Source organism: Nicotiana tabacum, chromosome 23, assembly GCF_000715075.1.
Source record: "Nicotiana tabacum cultivar K326 chromosome 23, ASM71507v2, whole genome shotgun sequence".
In the NCBI taxonomy this organism is placed as follows: Eukaryota; Viridiplantae; Streptophyta; class Magnoliopsida; order Solanales; family Solanaceae; genus Nicotiana; species Nicotiana tabacum.
The window spans coordinates 74508146-74527628 of NC_134102.1; positions in this window are offsets into that span (position 1 = coordinate 74508146).

Here is a 19483-nt window from a genome sequence, read left to right on the forward strand (position 1 = left end):
TAACAAGATCCTCAACAGAAGAGTAAATACGAAGTACTAAATTACCAGATACTACCTCAAATAAAATACATAGTGGTCACCACCAGATAAAATGTTACATCTCAAGTTAGGAAGACTCATTGGCACGTTGACTCCTTATCAAATATTACGCACGATTCTGTCGTAGCGAATATTACGAACCCATAAGAGTTATGGTATGACATTCCTCCATGGCGTATGGTCTGATTCCATAAGAATAGTGCACTCTGCCGAGGTGAACGACCCGATTACATAAGAATAGTGCACTCTGCCGAGGCAAAAGGCCCGATACTATAAGAATATGTACTATGTCGAGGCGAACGGCCCGATCCCATGAGAGTGTATTACATGATACTGACGAGGCGAACGGCCCGATCCCATTAGAGTGTATCACATGATATTGACGAGGCAAACGGCCCGATCCCCAAAGAGTGTATTACATAACACTGCAGAGGCAAACGACCCAATCCCATAAGAGTATTGATGCGGCACTAAGACCGATTCCATTAGAATACGAAACTTTGATGGGTCATTGTCCCCACTAACGAATATACATGTGAGGTACAAAATTCAAGAAAACTTTTGGATGAATACAACGCGGAAGAAATCCGTAAAAAAGAAGTATAATGTCCACCACAAATCAAATAGCTCGTCAAGTATCTAAAATAGCAAGTCAAATATTTACGCAAGTCTAGTCTTAGACGAAAATGTAATAAGGCATTTAAACAGTCAAGAGTAACTCAAATAGTATAATTAAAGCATGGCGTGAGTCTAAGTCTACCCGGATATAATAAGACATTCTAGCATACGCATGGAAACTCGTCTCCTCATACGTTCGTAGCTACCATAACACATAGCACATAGAAAATATAGCAACTACAGGGTAATTTCCCTCTCACAATGTTAGACATGACACTTACCTCGCTCTGAAATTCGATAATCGGCTCCAACGCCTCTCTAACACCTCAAACTAATGCCAAACGATCTGAATCTAGTCAAAAAAGTGGAAACCAATCAAAATATAATCAAAGACTCGTAATTTAATCAATTAGAAATAATCCCCAACTCCGCACAAAAACTAAACAAAGTGAACCCCCGAGCCCACGCGATCAAATTCCGAAAATTCTAAAAGATAAATATTATCCATAGCACCACGAAGTCAAATATATAATTTATTCCCAAATTCATGTCCAATTTCGTGGTCAAAACTCAAAATTATAATTTTTATGTTTTCTTCAAAATCTCACAATTTCTACCAATTTAAATGTTTAAATGCATATAATCCATGTATTTAGCTCACAATGAGTAGAGATCACATACCTTGTGATGGATGATAATAAATCCCCTTCAAAATCGCCCCAAAACAGGCTCCACTGGAAGAAATGAGATGAAATGAGCCAAATCCCGATTTTGCTAACTTATATTCTAGCCAGGCATCCTTCTTCGCGAACGCTGCATGTGCCTAGCATTCACAAAACACAACTCAGCTCCTGCTCCAAAAATCTTCTTCGCGATCGCGTGATTAGGCCCGCAAATGCGATGCTTTACCAAGACGGCCCGTACGAACGCGACCATACCTCCGCGAACGCGAAGGCCAAGTCTCTAGTCTCAGCTTCTATTTTACGAACACGATTCGGCTATCATGAACGCGGATCACCACTGCTCCAACCTTCACGAACGCGACTCGCCAATCGCGAACGCGAAGAACAAACGACCTCCAGCTTAAATCCTTCTTTGCGAACGCGTGCTGTCCACCGTGTTTGTGCAGGACAACACCAGAACTAGCAACCAGAAATAACAAAACATACCGCCATGGTCCGAAATACACTCGAGGCCCTCGGGACCCTGTCTAATCATAAAACTAATCCCAGAACCCTATCCAAACTTATACAAAGGCTTAAAATGCCACGAATAACATCAATTCATGAATCGACGATCAAAATTCTTCTTTTAACTTTCAAACTGCCAAACCTTACCGAACGCGTCTGAATCACACTTAGATATTCTGTATCACGACCAAACTTCACACACAAATTCCAATCAACTAAATGAACCTATCTAAGGTCCCAGAACACCTCCTGGAGTCCTATATTACTAAAGCACACTCCAATTTAAACTTAGCAAATTTCAAAACCTCCAAAATGCAAATGCTCAATAATAAGTGCCTAAAGGCTCCCGGACCATCCGATACTCAATCCGAACATACGATCAAGTCTGAAATCACCTTATGAACCTACAGGAACCTTGAAATCCCAATTTCAAGAATGTTTACTCAAAAGTCAAACCTTGGTAAACCCTTCCAACTTAAAGCTTCCGAATTGAAAATTTGTAACACCCCGTAAATTCGGCTTAGGTGTGAACGTGTTAAATGAGTAGTAATGTTATATTTTAGACATGTGAAGTTCTATCAGGATGAGTATGGGTAGAAATGGTTGTTTAAGAATCAAGATGGAGAGTAAGGTGTATAAGATTCGATAAAATCGACTAAGTTTATGAAAGGTCTGTCTTCCAGCAGGATTTAGTGAAACTTTGTAAGGAATTTGGGAAAAATCAAAGCATGAAAGTTGTAGTCCTTCTGAAATAGCTTTCCATCGATACATTATAGAGCCCGAACACATCTCTGTGAAATCCTTTATGTGCATTTTACTGAACAATGCGCAGTATGAGCGCCCAGGTGCGCGCCCGGATGGTCCCGTGCGCGGCCGCGCACTTGTGGCAGTGCTACTACCCTGTTGTGCATTCAGGTGTGCGGTTGGGCCTTTAGGTGCACGGGAACGTACCTGGGGGTCATTTTAAAAGTCCTACTTCATCCCCCACACCCCAAAACACAAAAACTTTCTCTAGAAAGGGAAGGTCTGAAGAACCTAACCTCCCCCAAGGTCCCTCCACTATCCAAGGTAAGTTATAATGGTGATTCTATGTTAATTTCAATTCTTCAACACCTTATTAACATGGGTAAACCCTTCAAATTATTAGATATTCGATTGGGACATCACTGTTAAGAATAGAAACTCTAGGACTTGAATTCAAGAGGATTGAACGTCAAAAAGGTAATATCTTCACTCTCTACTTGATTTTAGTATTGGATTAATGATTGTAGACTCTAGTTCATGGGATATGAGTTGATGGGTTTGACAGAAAAGCATGAACGGTTATAGGTTTGGGTTTTTGATTGTTGATTATTGGTTAAAAGTGTCATTTATCTTATGGGTGATGAAGAATGATGTTGATTATAACCGTTTGAAATTTTAGAATTTATCTAGGAGCAAGAGAATGGGTTATTGGGTGTAGAAACACCATTAATAAGGACTATGAAGCTTTATACCCACCAAGTGTTAATGCCTAAGTGACCAAAACATGAGTATTATTGCTAATATGGAATCCATTTGACTTGTATTGCTATAGATTAAAGTTGAAAGGGTTGAAAAACGTTGTATTATGCTCATGAGCAGGAAGTTAAGGTATCTGAGGCTAACTCTCTACGTTTGGGAATATTTATGATTCTCACTACGTCTCATTCATTATGACTATTACGTATCCCTCAGCAAGTAATTATGCCTTAGTTCCATGAATAGTTGTAGAACTTCTATTATCTAGGTGGCATAGTTCATAATTCATTCAATATCTTATAAGCCTTAGTTATGACAAATCAGTTTATTATGAATACATGTCCCAATCTAGTTCTATTCAACATTCAAGTATCATGTAACTCAATATGATTCAGTATTTCAGTATCATGTATTACAGTATGATTCTCATTTCCTAATTTTAATTCCCTGAATGTTGAACACTTGTATTTGGACGTGAGCCCGCAGTTTATGCTTTATGCATTTTGGGCCTGAGGCCGCAGTTATGTATACGTATACTTGGGCCCGATGCCGCAGTTTGTGCACATATTTATTGGGCCTGAGGCTACAGTTTAATATTCAGATAAAAAGACGGTTCATCATTCCGAAGAGGGAGTATTCATATCCTTACTTCCTTATCAATTCTCAGTTATCAGTTCAGTTTCAGTTTCAGTATTTACAGTTCTTTCTTTCAGTTGTTTTACATACCAGTACAATTCAAATGTACTGACGTCCCTTTTCGCCTGGGGCCTGCATCTCGTGATGCGGGTAACGATTTACAGGTTGACGATTCAGCATGCTAGGACATCTCGTATCAGCTATTGGTGAGCCCCAGTCTTTCGTGGAATTATTCCTCCTTTTTCAGTCTTTATAGTATTTTAGTTAATAAGGTATACCGGGGACCTTGTCCCGGTAAATAGTTAGCATTTCAGTATTCTTTAAAAGCTTGGTAGACTATAATCCAGTCAGTCAGATGTTAGTAGACTTTTATGTGTTAGCCCTGTCGGCTACTCGTTTATACTTGCAGACTTTTCAGTACTTTCCGCATTTATGATATTTCAGTCAGTCTCTTTAGTAGATCAGCATATTGCATGTTTATATTCAGCTTACAGTTATACCACATGTTGATCCATCCATCCAGTTGGTTCGCTCGCTCACATGCAGTTAGGCACCGAGTGTCATGTTACGCCCAGGCCATGGTTCGGGGAGTGATAGAATTATTCTTCCAAATCAACTCTGAACTTCTCGAAAATCAAAACCAACTACACATGCAAATAATAATACATATAGTGAAGCTACTCAAGGTCTTAAACCTCCGAATGACATACTAGAACTTGAAACGACCGGTCAGGTCGTTATATTCTCCCCCACTTAAACATACGTTTGTCCTCGAATGTGACAATAATTGTTCCAAAGTCACCAAAATCACTGCATAAATCCTTGTACATCTACCGTGCCACCACAATCCATATGAGCACATTAGCTCAACCCAGACTCAAGATCCTTTCTGTTACCTTAGTCCACAAGCCTTAGAACTAAATTCTAATATTCAGAATTTCCTATAAGATCTAATTTCTTGCATACATACATTGTATCAATCTCCAGAAGCTATACCAAAACATACATATCCACCCAAGTCACAACCAGACGATGCACCACATTTTTCATATGCCTATAGTAATATCTTCCAACCACATTAGCTGCAATTTTTGAACCCTGTACCGGTAATATACCTCATCACACTTAAAATCTTGTTACAAACCTCGCAATACTGCAACGATGAAATAAAGGTGCAAACTATCATAACACCCGTCAAATCAATAAATCATGGGGTTTCTTCTGTTCGACAAGACTCATTGTCGCATTCTGAGTTGATTAGCGGCATTCTCTCTCCAAACATACATTACACAAATTTGTTTGCACTGATTCCATGTCAAACAACCTCATTTCACCCAGTACAAGTTGATCGGGCAACAAGCCACATCAAACACCGTCTAAAATCTCATACGACATCATCAATGCATCAACAAGCCACAACTCGAATATGATCAATAAGGAAATGAAACCCAGGTACAGAACTATCCTGCATGCGTGACAGGTATAACCACTGAAACAAATACTATAAATCTATCCCACAGAGGAGAAGTAAAACACACAAAATAGTATAAGTAATCGTACTCAACATCTCACTGTTGCGGCTTGCAACCCGATCCAAACATCATACCCGTGGTGGTGTGCCACCCGATCCATACATAATCAATCTTCATTGGAATAACCATCAAGACAAAAATGCTCATACTCACTAGACACATGTATAACAACTACCAACACGCCAAGCGCATAAATATAACCCTGGGGGGAGACGGATAGCATCATGCGCTACAAGGTCAAGCACGACAAAGGTTCAATAAACAAATTGGCATCTCGAAAGCCATCTCGCTCATATAACACCATAAGACTACACAGGATTACAACACACGTGTGAATAATCATGCCGCCTCAATACCCACACGGCGTAAAAGAGTAACACATGAAGTGGACGAGGACAGGAATAACATCCCCCACGCCAGAAGACTCATCCAAAAACAAATGTTGTGTTGTATAAACATATCTGATCTGGTGTAGAATATACATTCACATTAGGCCTACCAATGGACCTCAAAGCCAATTTCCATCATCCCAAAACAGGTCAATAACCTTCCAAAGATCAACAATGACCATATCTATGACACATACGATCAACTGTCAAATCCAGAACAAACTTCTATAGTCTACAACCAACGGAATGGTGTGTCTCTCAGCCATAAACTCTCCAATTTGCGATAGCACTGGAATCTCCATACATGATTTCAATCACTTCCACTTAAATGACTGACATGTTACACCTACACAATCATCCCATGGGAGATACTCCCACAACCTTCTGCACTAAGTAACAAAATCGCACATCCATGGCTACCGACCATGTTATTTATGTGGTGCTAATCAAGAATTCGAAAATCAATACATGATGCATCTTCCATAGAACACCATTCTCAGGCAGCGCTAAAATAGTGCCAGTATACTCTAAACATCAGAAAGCTTCCCCGTACATCTGAGCTCATGACATTCCTATCAAAATTGAACTGCAACCTTGACCCTTCAATCCCAATTCCATACTGCTCACTGCACCTACCATGATGTTATGCAAGAGTACAAGAATTTCATCATAATCCTGCACCACAAGCACAATAAATACTTCATCAGCTAGAAATAATTCACTTAACTCAGTCCAGAAGAAAAATCGCAACACGCAACCAACTTCTCATAACCGTGGAATACGCAAACCTTAAGTCATGGCCAAAATCTTCATAATTCATTCGGGGCCCACTTGAACATATCCAAACCATCAAGATTGAATCCCTCTAAATCAACAAAATTACGGAGACTTCCAAGCCCGCAAGTATAGCCACGAAACACTCGTATAGCCTTATCGCACTGAAGGAACTAATCATTTCCTTTACCGTGCCAATCCAAACCACTACTAAACTGACTCAACTCCTCAGTTTTTCCCTTGACTTACCTTTAGAACTAATACCTCTCCTTTCCAGCACACAATGGACCTCAATCGACACTCATCCCGGGTGGCCCCAAATCGCAATACCACATTGCCTCAATACCCCTAAGCCAATTTATACTATCCTCGTGCACTAAATAGAATCTCCAACTGATACACCTGTTCTGAAAAGATCTTCTGCGAATCTGAAGTTGTTTGTTCCATCCTCTAACACCGCGCCGCAAACCCGGTGATATTCATAGAAATACTCCAATCTCTTTCACACTCCACTGCAAAACTAAATCTTTAGCCACACGATGAACCCGAAAGACCTAAGGTACCACACTTTAAATTCTTGACCCCACTAGAACAATTATTGAGAGTCTCTCACTCTAATCCAATCCCAATTATATAACCAAACAACTAGTGCTCTGTTAGTGCTCGAATACTCCAAAGAAGCAACCGAAAGAATCATTTTCATCGCACATCACATTCACAAAGAAATACCCAATCTGAGTTATTCCACAACCTCCACATATCAATAAGGTGAAATATAGGACACATCCATCAAATTCCTTTCTCGAATTACCCCTAATATTCTTTTCCTCGGTCATAACTAAAAAGACACATAACCATGTGACCCAATCATCGATGGTAGGCTCCCCCACTTAGCTTTAAGCCACAATCGCAACATCCAGCGACCCACAATGACTTCTCCTCCTAGCTACCATGATCTCACACCGCTACTCAGCCAAATTTCTCACAAGCTCTTGTTGCACTAATCATCACACATCCCGAATCAATAGTCTTAAATTACACTCAACTTCATGACAGTCGGGCCATCTTCCTCGGGCGATTTAGACCCACATACAGTACATGCCTCATATTGGATAGAAAGTAGAAATCTTCAAAGGAATTTATCATAAATCATGCAATCCCTAACCTTCTCACATGAGATAGCCCACCTGTGTAACCTCATATCGACATCCCCCAACGACATTTCCATAGATACATCCATAATGAAATCAGTTAATTCTCTTGGGTCCACACTCATCCGCCAACCGTAAGAATTTGTTCATTCCATTAACATCATTTGAAGGTCCAACAATATGTTTAAAACTCGAATCCATATAGCATTCAAAAACGATAACCAAGCATTCACATCCCTCTACATTCCGAACAAACTCCTTTCGTCGCATCCAAACTTCCCAAGTATAGAAGCCACCTCAAGGATCATCTCACTCAAACCCTCAACACCGGAACACCGCTTCGACACCGAAGTCGCGATACACCTCCATCTCCGAAAACTACTTCTTAGGCACCATTTCAAAACATCGTGCCCCAAAGGCAAATAAATAAAGACCATCATACTGACGATTCTTAATGCGTTCAAACAAGGACATCGACACCATAATATTAACAAGAATTCTACCAAGTTCGGAAATATCCAATCTCACAACTCTGTCAACCAACGCTTGAACATCCATAGTCCAATTGCCTCTCCTCCGTTGGAATTAAATGTTGAATCTCCCGATCATGAACCGAATAATCTTCCTCTTGAATCATTCACTGTCGCGACACATAGATAAGTACCCTACCATTCACACTAGCATTGCGCGATAACAATGCATGAACATCATAATACACTGTGTAAAGCCTCGAAAGAATGGGAAACACTAACAATGGGTTGAAATGACAGAACACCCCTCTACAAGGCGACTATAATAGTCTACTCGCATACACATGGAAAAACATCCTGCACCACATATGTAGAATCTCCACAAATCGTCAGTGCCCGGCTAATATTGAATGCTCTACATGGCGTATGAATGGGTAGGAAGGAACTGAATACATAATCTTTGATCGATATCAATTCATACGATAAGGAATCAAGAAAGGGAAGTTCTCCTAACAGCCATATAGCCTCTCGAAGATAAGTACAGACGTCTCCGTACCGATCCTCAAGACTCTACTAGGCTTTCTCATGACTCGTGAGACCTAAGTGAACCTAGTACTCTGATACCAAACTATCACAACCCAAATACCATAATAGGTCGTGATGGCACCCAACAATGCTGTTAGGCAAGCCAACGCACGAACCTCCACTTAATTATCCATTTTAGCTTTTAAAATCAGGAATTTAATTAAATAAATAGAATTAAATCTAGAATTCATGGAGACATACGTTCTTCTTCACCAAATTACTGAGTATGAATTGTTACACCCCATGTTTTCATCACAAAAATACGACATAATTCAATTGATGTAAGCTCGAAAATGAAATTCTTTTTGAAAGTATATAAAGTAATCGGATGATATTACATCTCGTATTTCCGTTCAACACACAAACGACTAGGTTGAGGATTAATGCACTTAAACGTGAGAAAGGAGATTTTGGACAAATAAAAATAAGTTGCCTGCTTACCCGACGTACCTGCTTCACCAACTTACTTTTCATCCTACTTTCTTGAGCTACTCGACACATGTCTAAATTATTGAACGATGATGAGACACATGTTTCAAAATGGAAATAGAACCAACATGTGTCACCTACTTAATAGGTGACAAGTAGGTACATCACCTACTTAGAGTTTGTGGACCAAATTAAAAAGGAAAGGAAAAGGATAGAGATGAGCAGCCCAACCCATCTGCCCAAGCCCATTAGTAGGGCTATATATACATAGATATTTCACTTAGAAAATAATTTAGTATCCCTCTCTCTCTATTGCAATGTGAAGGAGCTCCAAATTATCATCCCAAGACCTCTCTCAACGTTATCCTAAGGTTCAAGACCAAATACACAAGTTGGTAAGGTGCTTTCTCTCTTGGAAGATCAATATCACCTAATTATCTCTCTACTTTGTTGTTTGGGGTAAAAGATTGTTTGAGCTTGAAGTAAAGCTTAGTTGGACATGTATTGATTGGTTTGGCAGGGACTTGTCCCTACCTTTATGACGTTTATGTACTCTTAAAGACTTGTAGACAGATGTCATGTATATGGTTACTTATATGGACTTGTCGGCCTATGTTTTGAGTGTACAAATGATCATGTCGTCCAAGGCATGTATGTTACATGTATAAGTTTCTATATCATGTTGGGTCAACCTGTGTCTAGTATTCCCTTATGTTTTATTCTGGTTATCTCATGACGGCCCTTCTGGCCCACTTACCCATAATGGTATGATAAGAAAGATATGTTACGTTGGCACTCGGTTGAGTAAAGCACCGGGTGCCAGTTGCGGCCATGCGGTTGTCGTGAGGGCGCCTAACACTGTCGTCAGGCAATCCAATAGTGATTCATCAATTTAATTACTCATTTTAGTATTTTGAAATAATAAGTTTTTCCTTAACTTAACAGTATAAAATAGAATTCACAGAGTAAATGAAAATATCTACGCGAACCACAATAATGAATAGCCTGAAGGAACCCCCAAAACCCGGGTGTCACAAGTGCATGAGCATTTTCTAAAGAGTGCAGTAATAATACAACATATGTCCCAAATATATTATGACGGAATAAAATAAATAGTACAATGGAGACTCGGTGGACTGCAAAGCATAGCTTGGAATGCAGCTCGCATGAAGTCTCCTCAACAGGTGCGCCTACGTGCCAAGGCGATCATCAATGAACATGTCAGATCCTGCACATTTAGTGCAGAAGCGCAGGATGGGTACATAAATAAACATGTACCCATGAATATCTCCTTTTTCCTCCAACTTTTAGCTAATTTCTAGGCCTCACTTTGGGAACATATACAGAACTATGACAAGTTGTCCTTCTGGGCATCTATAGGTGTACTGAAGTTCTACGCTCAGTACTTTGTCGAACTTTCAACTATTGTTATATCTTGTTTCACAGCCTCGATTATCTATGTTTATGACTTTACTACATCTAAGTAGGTCATACTATACCATAACTCTTACTTCGGTTTATTGTTATGGAGGTCTGCTACCCAACTTTAGGTTTCTCTCGTTGCTTATCCTATATGTATAAATATAAGTCCTTTAATGCTTCCTCATTACTGTTCCTCGATTCGATGTGAGCCCTAGTGACAATGTATAACGTAAGAGGTTTCAAGTTATCAGTAATAGATTATAGATCAACATTGAGGTGAATCAATAATGGATGGATAAAAGTTACAAAGTATGAGATCAGATTAGGCCGCCATTCTTAAGATGAACAGTAATGAGGAAGCATTAAAGGACTTAGATTTATACATATAGGATAAGCAATGAGAGTAACTTGGAGTTGGGTAGCAGACCTCAGTAACAATAAACCGAAGTAAGAGTTATGGTATAGTATGACCTACTTAGATATAGTAAATTCATAAACATAGATAACCAAGGCTGTGAAACAAGATATAGCAATAGTCGAAAGTTCGACAAAGTACCGAGCGGAGAACTTCAGTACACCTATAGATGCCCAGAAAGGCAGCTTGTCATAGTTCTGTATATATTCCCAAAGTGAGGCCTAGAGATTAGGTTAGAGCTGGAGGAAAAAGGAGAGAGGAGTCTCATAGGCGTGCATACAAGATCAGAGTCGTACAGGCTATATGACAAAAGATAGAAACAGTTACGAGATTGGAAGAATTCCGACTACAAGTCGTGGTGTGAGAAAGATGCTTAAAGCAGGTAATGCCCTGGGTTTTGGATTTATTCATAGAACAGTTGCCTAGATGGAAAGGACAGTATTAAAGTATTCGTAAGGGCTGTAGGTTATGAGACTGATAAGCACATCAGTCAACATTCAAGCACGAATGTTCCAAATGGGAGAATGATGTTACAACCCATGTTTTCATCACAAAAATACGTTGTAATTCAATTGATGTAAGCTCGGAAATGAGATCCTCTTTGAAAGTATATAAAGTAATCGGATGATATTACATCCCGTATTTTCGTTCAACATAAAAATGACTAGGTTGAGGAGGAATGCACTTAAATGTGAGAAAGGAGATTTTGGACAAATAAAAATGAGCTCCTTGCTTACCCGGCGTTCCTGCTTCACCAACTTACTTTCCATCCTACTTGCTTGAGCTATTCGGCACATGTCTAAATTATTTAACGAGGATGAGACACATGTTTCAAAATGGAAAAAGAACCAACATGTGTCACCTACTTGATTAAGTAGGTGACAAGTAGGTGCATTACCTACTTAGAGTTTGTGGACCAAATTAAAAGGGAAAGGAAAAGGATAGAGATAGGCACCCCAACCCATCTGCCCAAGCCCATTAGTTATCATCCCAAGACCTCTCTCAACGTTATCCTAGGGTTCAAGACCATATCCAAAAGTTGGTAAGGTAATTTCTCTCTTGGAAGATCAAGATCACCTAGTTATCTCTCTACTTTGTTGTTTGGGGTAAACTTCTTGTTTGAGCTTGAAGTAAAGCTTAGTTGGACATGTATTGATTGGTATGGCGGGCCCTGTCCTGACCTTTATAATGTTTATATACTCTTAGAGGCTTGTAGACAGATGTCATGTATATGAAAACTTGTATGGCCTTGTTGTCCTATATTTTGAGTGTACAAATGATCATGTCGGCCTGATTGGCCCGTATGTCACATGTATAAGTTTCTGTATCATGTTGGGTCATCCTATGTCTAGTATTCCCTTATGTTTTATTATGGTTATCTCATGATGGCCCTTCTGGCCCACTTACCCATGATGGTATGATAAGAAAGATATGTTATGTTAGTACTCGATTGAGTAAGGCACCGAGTGCCCGTTGCGGCCCTGCGGTTTGGGTCGTCACATGAATAATACATAAAGTGAAGTAATAATAATAAGAGGTACAACTGTGAACATCCACTAGAAACCCCTAAAACCTGGTATCACAAGTGCATGAGCATCTACTAGAATATACAATACTACTATAGCAACTGTCTAGAGTAGAAAATATAGAGAAAGCAATAACGAATAGGAAAGGGACTTCGTGCACCGCATATCGTAACATGGGATGCAGCTCACCACGAGTCCTCAGCAGCTGCGCCCACGCGCCTATGTGGCCACCAAATATACCTGTCTCAGTACTTGCACAATCAGTGCAAAAGTGCAGTATGACGTAAATCAACTCACCCAATATGTATCTAGCCTAACCTCGAAGCAATAGTGACGAGGGGTCAACCTAGATACTTACTAGTGGTCCAATAAAGCAAGTACAATAAAAGTAGACAGGTAAAGGGTATAGTAGGTAGAAGCAATGAAACAAATACAAGTGCACAACATGATCCTCAACAGAAGAGTAAATACGAAGTCCTCAATTATCGGATACTACCTCGAATAATACAATGGTCAACACTAGATAAAATGTCACATATCAAGTCAGGATGACTCATAGGTACGCTAACTCCTTATCAAATATTACGCATGATTCTGCCGAGGCAAATGATCTGATCCCATAAGAGTGATGGTATGACATCCCGCTGTGGCGTACGGTCCGATCCCATAAGAATAATATAGTTTGCCGAGGTGAACGGCCCAATTCCATAAGAATAGTGTACTCTACCGAGACAAAAGGCCCAATACCATAAGAATATGTACTCTGTAGAGGCGAACGGCCTGATCCCACAAGAGTGTGTTACATGATACTGACGAGGCAAACGGCCCGCTCCCATAAGAGTGTATTACATAATACCGCCAAGGCGAACGACCCGATCCCATAAGAGTATTGATGAGGCATTCAGCCCGATTTCATTAGAATATATAACTTTGACGGGTCACTAGCCCCACTCACGGATATACAAGTGAGTTATAAAATTCAAGAAAACTTTCGGACGAATACGCACAACGCGAAAAAAATCCCTAAAATGGAAGTATAATGTCCACCACAAATCAAATAGATCGTCAAGTATCTAAAATAGTAAGTCTGATACATACGCACTAGTCTCAGGCCAAAATGTAATTAAGGCATTTAATAAGGCAATAATAACTCAAATAATAAAAATAAAGTATGGCGTAAGTCTAAGTCTACCATGACATAATCATGAATTCTAGCATACGCACGGACACTCGTCAACTCATGCATGTGTAGCTCCCATAACATGTAGCACATAGAAAATATAGCACCTACGGGTTAATTTCCTCCTCACAAGGTTAGACAAAAGACTTACCCCACTCTGAAATCTAATAACCGACTCCAATGGCTCTATAACACCTCAAACCAATGCTAAACGATCCAAAACTAGTCAAAGAACGTGCAAACCAATCAAAATATACTATGAAACTTGTAATTTAATCAATTAGAAACAATCCCCATCTCCACACGAAAAATCAACGAAGTCAACTCCCGGGCCCACACGCCCGGATTTCAAAAATTCGCGAAGATAAATATTACCCATAGCACCATGAACTCAAATATATAATTTATTCCCAATTCCATGTCCAATTTTATGGTCATAACTCAAAAATATCATTTCTAGATTTTCTTCAAAATCTCATAATTTCTACTAATTTTCACTTTTAAATCCATATATAATCCATGTATTTAGCTCACGATAGGTAGAGATCACTTACCTTGTGATAGATGATGAAACATCCCCTTAAAATCGCCCATAAACCGGATCCAATGGAAGAAATGAGATGAAATGTGCTAAATACCGATTTTGCTAACTTATATTCTGCTCAGGCATCCTTCTTTGCGAACGCGGCATGTGCATCGCGTTCGCAAAGCATAACTCAGCTCCTGCTCCATAAATCTTCTTCGTGATCGTGAGACTAGGCCCGCGAATGCGATGCTTTACGAGGTTGGCCCTTCGCGAATGTGACCATGCGTCCGCGAACACGAAGGCCAAGTCTCCAGGCCCAGCTTCTCTTTCGCTAACGTAACCCGGCTATCGCGAACTCAGAGCATCACTACCCAAACCTTCGCAAACGCGACTCACCAATCGCGAGCACGAAGAATAATCGACCTCCAACTCAAATTCTTCTTCCCGGACATGTGCTCTCCACCAGATTCGCGAAGGACAACACCTGAACCAGCAACCAGCAAAAACAACACACACCGCAATGGTCTGAAACTATCCTAAAACACACCCGAGGGCCCCGGGACCCCGTCCAATTATATAAATCAGTTCCAAAACCTTTATCCAAACTTCTCCAAAGGCTCGAAACGACACGAATAACATGAAAATACGAATCGGCGATCAAAATATTTCTTTTAACTTTCAAACCTACAAACTTTGCCGAACACGTCCGAATCACACTTAGACATTTCGGATCATGACCAAACTTCACACAAAAGTTTTAATCAACTAAATAAACCTATCCAAGATCCCGGAATAGCGTCCGGAGTCCGATAACACCAAAGCACACTCCAAGTCAAACTTAGCAAATTTTAAAACCTCCCAAATATAAACGCTCGATAATAAGCGACGAAACGCTCTCGGACCTTCCGATTCTCATCCCAAACGTACGACCAAGTTCGAAATCACTTTACGAACCTATCAGAACCTTCAAATCCCGATTCCGAGGTTGTTTACTCAAAAGTCAAACCTTGGTCAACTCTTCCAACTTAAAACTTCCGAATTGAGAATCATTCCTCAAAATCAATACTGAACTTCTCGAAAATCAAAACCAACTATGTGTGTAAGTCATAATATATATAGTGAAACTACTCAAGGTCTTAAACCGGCGAACGACATGCTTGGACTCGATCGCTCATACAATTAAAATCAATTATGCTATATAATTAATTATCTTAGAAAAAATAAAAAAAATTGAGAAAGTCTTTTTCTGAAAATTTATGCTTGATTCTCTGAGTATATAATAGTATGTCCATTACCCTTTAGTCAAACCAAAATACAAATACACGTTCTAATAATATTATAATTAATTATCGATTATCTCAATACCCACAATTATTGTACTCTTTAACTCAATATCAAATCTAAAAATACCTCTAAAATGACACTTAATAATTGCATGTCATGTTATGCATTATGATCTTTTAAGGTTTTAAACTTATTTGATATAGGGTACACCCGCAAAGCGTGTACCCTAAAACTAATTTAACTATTAAAAGCATGAATGCTCTTAACGAAATATCGTTCGTCTTTTTTACACTTTTAAACATAGAGTTCACACTAGACAAAATAGTCATTTGAGTATTTTTCTACCCTTTAGGAATAGTCACTTATGTAGAAATCCCTAATATTTAGGAATTTAATCTTTCCTGTATATAAATGTCACGTATATATATATATCCTTCTGTATTTCAACTGGCTAGGTAGGAAATTATAATAATTACTGTAACTTTAAATTGAACTAGGATTTTTCAACAATATAGCTTCCTTCTTGAAAGATTTGGTTCTATTTTCTTTCTTTTTTTATTTCGGATATTTACTTATTTAGGAACACAAACTGATTTCTTCTTGATGAATGAATAGACTATGCCTCTCAATGACTAGCTAAAGGAGTGATTATAGAAAAGTGGTGTATAAAATTAAAATTTCTGCATGAAACAAATGAGGTACGGACAAAGAATATGAACTCTAAAGTTCAAACACAACATGTTTGTTCACCCGTAAAACAGTATAATTGAATTTGTTACGTGGTTTATAGACAAGCGAACTGATTTGATCCAAAAATGGTAAATGAGTAAGATTAAAATAAGACTTAGTGATTAAAATAGAAGAAGATGGCAAGCTTGGCTCCGAGAACAGCGTCTCCGAGGACAGAAATGAGAACAATATAAAAGAACAAGTAAAGTTGTTTAGTTGAGAATGAAAATGAAATACAGCATATATTTTTCCAAGAATTTCATGTGTATACAATGGCTGCAGAGCCTGCTATTTATAGTTATACCTAGGGAAACAAGATCGTAGAATCAAGCCCTACTTAAATGATTATAAAGGAGTCATTGATGAATATGTAACGACAGACCATGAATGCAAATATTCTCTGCAACGGCTGCCCATTTAATGTTAGGGAATATTCTTCATTAAATGCTATCCGATGACAAATATTCGATCTGCTCCCTTTGACCACACTTCCTTCGGATTTATCCGATATCAATTACAGTTATTGTTCCCGATATTAATTATTACTTGATTAGTCTTTCACCTGCTTTCGATTCCACATGTCATGTTATACAATGTCACCTTTAATGATTCTTCGGGGAAGACTGTTGCTGGCTATATGATTAAATTGAATGTTTTTTTTACTTATCATCCATTTTTTCGTTTTGGATCTTTTAGAGCAAAGCATAATAAGTAGGTAAGTTATATTTTCTTATATTCTACTTACCTTTTATTTTAGTTAATTATGTCAATGTACCATTAATTCATATTGGACAAAATAATTATAATTATAATTATAATTAATAATTTATTTTTAGTAAAGCTAAATTTAGGACTTTAAGATTCGATATGATTTTTTTTACTTTGATATTCCTTTAGTTTTGGTAAGTTAAACTCTAAATTGGGTAGAATTATACTAACAAGTTCCACGAATGAATTGGTTAGAATTTATCAATGTGATTTATACTACTTAGAAGAATTTAAAATTCAATGAACATTATATTAGACCTAAGCCGGCAGAGAAGATACTAAAATTCAATGAGATTTAGACTTAGATTGTCTTTTATTTGTTTGACGACTTGTTTGTGTTTTCTAGAATAAGCTAGAGAATAGCTTTTCGAGAAAAAGTTTAAGTAGAACTCTTAAATCTTCAAAAGTTATCTCTTCTCGTTGAAACTGAAAAAGAACCATGTTAACTTACGATTTGAAATTATGAAATTATAAAATTATAAAGTGAAAATAAATTTAAGTTGTGAATATATTTATTGATATTTTAGAACTTATATAAGGAAATTTTTTCTTTTATTTACTATAAGACGAACATTTTAGCATTTTTAGGAACATAAATTTTTATTTTATAACGAAAACACTAAATTGTAAAATAGTTGATATTTATGCGATATTTTAAAAATAATTTCTCATTGAGCCATGATGCACGCACAACACGCGTACCAAAAGACTAGTTATTTTTAAAAGCAAATTGATTCCATCAGCCTAAATCCACGAAATCAAATTTTCTAAATCTCTTCTACAATTTTTGTTGGGTAACTTTTTTAGAAATCTAAAAGTCAATATTAAATTTCCGAAAATTAAAAAAATCAAACATCTCAATTATATCCAGTCATATAATTCTTTTTTCCTCCTAAATCGAATTATAGACAATCTTAGGATTGGAGTGGCTCAAAGACAAAGGGAGAGAAGAAACCAGACAGGAGTAGCGCCAATTATCGTTATTGCAAACCCTCTCAATTACTTACTAGTTATTAGTAACTCATGTTTTACCCATCCCAACTCATCAAACTGAGTTCACACTTCTCATCACGTAAACAAGTATCTCATCGCGTAAAGCAAGTAATTTGGGCCACATAGACTCAAAAAACGAATTAAAAACGTAACAAAAAATTACGGGGTGTAATATCAGACTTATTATTATTATTGTTGTTATTTTTATTTTTATTTTAATCTGATAATATAAAATAGAAATTTTACATCATGAATGCAACAAAATTAAACTCAGTTAATATATATAGACCGTCAAAAGGGGAAACAAAAATAAAACGGAATTTGAAAAAGAAAAACACAGAGAAAGGCATTTGTCAAAATCTTTTAAAATATTGTCGACATCCCGGGGATTGTCTTGTGTTCCTTTAAAGCGTGCTTTTTTGATAGTGGAATTTAATTGATAATGATATGCTACAAGAAAAATAAAATTAAGGATAACGTATAAATATTTTTAACTTTTCTTATAACTACAGTTGCAGATATGCGTTCTAGACATGTGTATTTATTGCTAAAAAAATAGTAACCCAAAGTTCTGCTAACAGTTATCTTTCTAATCTAACTTATATTATTTTATTTTATTTTATTTATTCTTTTCTTTTCTTCTTTTTTTAAAAAATAAAAAATAAACCGCCCCTTCCAACCAGGCCAACGCCCTCGTGGGGACCTAATTAGGAGTGGTGGGTGATAGATTTTAATGATATCGATGCACGGTCATAAATCCTTTTTGAACACTTGTACCACATAACTAGTGACTTTCCTATAAAGTTCCCACATTTAATATATATTGTATAATCTATAGATCTTTATCTCCATTTTATTTCTCATTTTTTTTATTAACTCTTCAAGGTGGCACTGTTAGGCAGAAGGCAAAATCAAATTTGATATTCATTCCATATTCCATAAACTTTTGTCAATATACTAGAAGAGTTAATTTTTCTGTTGTTTTGTTATTGGTCGGTCGGTTTAAGAAAAAGGAACTTTATTTATTTTTTAGACGCAATTGCTAATGGAACTCCAAAATTTATCCATTTTGCTAGCAACCTTTTTGCTAGTTTTACATCCTTTCTTTTATTTGGCTTTCCGTAATGTCCTTTTTGTTAAGATTATTTAGTGTTGATGGTTTAGCTTTTGAGAGGAGAAGCTTATTTCTCATTAGATAAAAAAGAGAAAGGTAGAAATACTTTTAGACACTTCTTGTCTTATTTGGTTTAAATAATTTTGAGGGATATTTTAGAGGGAAATCGAGTGCGGCTATATCATTAAATTGTCAAGGTTGGACATTTGGGCT